Source organism: Somniosus microcephalus, chromosome 12 (genome assembly GCF_052327205.1).
Source record: "Somniosus microcephalus isolate GS21.2 chromosome 12, FLI_Smic_1.0, whole genome shotgun sequence".
NCBI lineage: Eukaryota > Metazoa > Chordata > Chondrichthyes > Squaliformes > Somniosidae > Somniosus > Somniosus microcephalus.
Genome location: NC_140998.1, coordinates 80,865,317 through 80,869,139, shown reverse-complemented (window position 1 = coordinate 80,869,139; position 3,823 = coordinate 80,865,317).

Sequence of the window (3,823 nt, the reverse complement as noted above, 5' to 3'; positions counted from 1 at the left end):
CCGACTTCTCTCTCCCCACTCGTGCTGTATTCCTCTCTCTCTCTCTCTGATGTTTCACTTTCCCTGCTTTTGATTAATCTTTCTCTCTGCTCCTACTTTCTTATCACCTTTGTTATCTCTCACTATCCGACTGGCTCTCTGATCCTACTATCGCTACCTCTTGGAGTCTCTTTCCTGCTGTCTCCCTACACTCTCTTGTTATCTCCCTGCTCTTCCATCTCTCCTGCTGTGCCCCCCTCTCCTGCTATCTTCCCGTGCTCATGCTATCTCCCTGTCTTTCCAGCTGTGCCCCTTCTATATCTCTTCTGTTTTTGCCCTGCGCCCTCTCTAACTCCTGTTATCTGTCTGCTCTCCTGCTGTGCCCACTCTAACTCCTGTTATCTGTCTGCTCTCCTGCTGTGCCCACTCTAACTCCTGTTATCTGTCTGCTCTCCTGCTGTGCCCACTCTAACTCCTGTTATCTGTCTGCTCTCCTGCTGTGCCCACTCTAACTCCTGTTATCTGTCTGCTATCCTGCTGTGCCCACTCTAACTCCTGTTATCTGTCTGCTCTCCTGCTGTGCCCACTCTAGCTCCTGTTATCTGTCTGCTCTCCTGCTGTGCCCACTCTAACTCCTGTTATCTGTCTGCTCTCCTGCTGTGCCCACTCTAGCTCCTGTTATCTGTCTGCTCTCCTGCTGTGCCCACTCTAACTCCTGTTATCTGTCTGCTCTCCTGCTGTGCCCACTCTAACTCCTGTTATCTGTCTGCTCTCCTGCTGTGCCCACTCTAGCTCCTGTTATCTGTCTGCTCTCCTGCTGTGCCCTCTCTAGCTCCTGTTATCTGTCTGCTCTCCTGCTGTGCCCACTCTAACTCCTGTTATCTGTCTGCTATCCTGCTGTGCCCTCTCTAGCTCCTGTTATCTGTCTGCTCTCCTGCTGTGCCCACTCTAACTCCTGTTATCTGTCTGCTCTCCTGCTGTGCCCTCTCTAACTCCTGTTATCTGTCTGCTCTCCTGCTGTGCCCACTCTAACTCCTGTTATCTGTCTGCTCTCCTGCTGTGCCCTCTCTAACTCCTGTTATCTGTCTGCTATCCTGCTGTGCCCTCTCTAGCTCCTGTTATCTGTCTGCTCTCCTGCTGTGCCCACTCTAGCTCCTGTTATCTGTCTGCTCTCCTGCTGTGCCCACTCTAACTCCTGTTATCTGTCTGCTCTCCTGCTGTGCCCACTCTAACTCCTGTTATCTGTCTGCTCTCCTGCTGCGCCCACTCTAACTCCTGTTATCTGTCTGCTCTCCTGCTGCGCCCACTCTAACTCCTGTTATCTGTCTGCTCTCCTGCTGCGCCCACTCTAACTCCTGTTATCTGTCTGCTCTCCTGCTGTGCCCACTCTAACTCCTGTTATCTGTCTGCTCTCCTGCTGTGCCCACTCTAGCTCCTGTTATCTGTCTGCTATCCTGCTGTGCCCTCTCTAGCTCCTGTTATCTGTCTGCTCTCCTGCTGTGCCCTCTCTAGCTCCTGTTATCTGTCTGCTCTCCTGCTGTGCCCACTCTAACTCCTGTTATCTGTCTGCTATCCTGCTGTGCCCACTCTATCTCTTGTCACCTATATCCTCCGCCTATGTTTGTTTTTCTCTCTCACTTGCTCCGCTCACAAATACGTTTGTTTTCGATTTTTAAAAGAAAATCTATTTTCGCGCGTTAGCCAATCACCTCGCTGGAGGCGGTACTTTATTGCCAGCCCTGATTGGTTAATTCTGCACTTGTCTGGGCGGAGACTGATAGCACGTTTTTCCATTGGTTGCCAGGTAGATTTTTTGCCACGCTCTAACGCGCTCGTTCTGATTGGTTAAGTTTTCTACACTTTACGGTTGTGATTGGTTTATTCGGCGTTTCCAGGATGCGGACACATGAACCTTTGTGGCAGTGAAGGTGTTCAAGGCCAAATTGCTTGAGCGAGTGTGTGGTTGGATTAAGTTTATGTACAAATGAGTAAAATATGTAAACATAACATTTGCCAACGTAAAATATATAAACACGTCTCAAATATGTATAAATATAAATATTGCAACAATTATGAGTGGGAAAGGTAGTCTGGAAGATAATGTAATTTAAAAAGGAAATGGATAGGTTCTTGAAAAGGGAGTTGGGGGTAAAGGTAAAGAAATTAGATTAATGGGAATTACTCCATTTGAAGAGCCACCAGGGTCACAGACCTGAAACGTTAACTCTGTTTCTCTCTTCACGGATGCTGCCTGACCTGCTGAGTGTTTCTAGCATTTGCTGTTGTTATTTAACATGTAAATACCAAGGTGTTTTACAAGGGGGGTGAGAACAAATACCGAGCAGGATTTGGAAGAGGTTTAGGGAAAGTGACCAAATAGGTAAGTTTTAAGAAGGTTTTCGAAGGTGATGAGAGATGTGGCAAGAAGAAGATTTAGGAAGTAAATGCCAGAGCGCAGGAATTGATGTCTAAAGAGTCTGCCATTGATGGAGCAGAGGGAAGTCCTAAAAAACGAGAGTGTGAGCTAGAGGAGGTTACAGATGTAAGGTGGAGAAACTTGTAAACCAGGATGAAAATTTTGAAATCAATAAATTGAGTGATAGGGAGCCAGTGGTGGTTGTAATGTTTGTACCTTTAAGGGGGGAACTACTTTTTACAGCTCCTGTATCCTGTAGTACCGGCAGTGACCACACCTGTATATAAACCCTGAGTGGTGCTCTGTACAGTCAGTTGCAGTTTGAACCCTCATTCAGTAAACACCTGTTGATCGTTCCCTGCAGTCTTTGTCTGATTATTGAAGGATACCACATTAAGATACCTGGATCTAACATTGGCGACGAGAAAGATTCAAACCTACCTGCAACTCTGCATCACCTCCCAGGGATTCGCTCCTGGAGAACAGTGGAAGGAGGTCGAGTCCAGAAGCACGGGCATCGCAGGGGAGGCTGTCGAGAGCCAGGCTTGGCTTTCCAGCCACGGTGGTCCAGCGAAACGGGCTGGCAACAGGTACTGCGCAGACCCTTCCCGGACAGCGGCGGCTAGAGCCGATCGAGCGGCACAGAAAGGGCCGAGCAGCATCGACGGGGGACAGAGAGAGGGCAGAGTGCACGGGGCGCAGCCGGTGTTCAAGGGCCGAGCAGCATCAATGAGAGAGAGCAGAGCGCAGCCGGTGTTCAGGGGCTGAGCAGCGTCAACAGGGGAGAGAGGCGCGCAGGAAAACGTGAGGTGCTGCCATTGCCATGAGGACCACAGAGAACGGCATTGGCAGCAGCGCAGGAGCAGCGCGCGAGGCCCACAGGGCATCTCCATTTGCCAGGAGGACTGCCGAGAGCGGCGTTGGCAGCAGCGCGGGAGACGCTATTTTAAGCCGCTGCGGGGGAAGAAAGGAAAGCACGGGAGATGCCATTTTAAGCTGCAGCGGGGAAGAAAGGAAAGCGCGGGAGACGCCATTTTAAGCCGCAGCGGGGAAGAAAGGAAAGCGCGGGAGACGCCATTTTAAGCCAGTCTAACCACGCCCAAAAATGCCGAAGAGTGGCAGTATCACAGCGTTCGACAATGAAGTTGAAGATTGGACGACATATGTTGAACGCATAGAAGTATACTGCAAGGCGAATGAAGTCCCAGATGACAAGAAAGCGCTGGTATTGTTGAATTCAATGGGTGCAAAAACGTATGGCTTACTACGAAACCTAGTAACCCCAGAGAAGCCAGTAGAAAAGGATTTTGAAAACATAGTGTCAATCCTACAGGACCACTTAAACCCCACACCGCTGCTGATAGCAGAAAGATTTAAGTTTCACAAAAGGAACCAGCATAAAGATGAAAGTAATGCTGAGTATTTAAC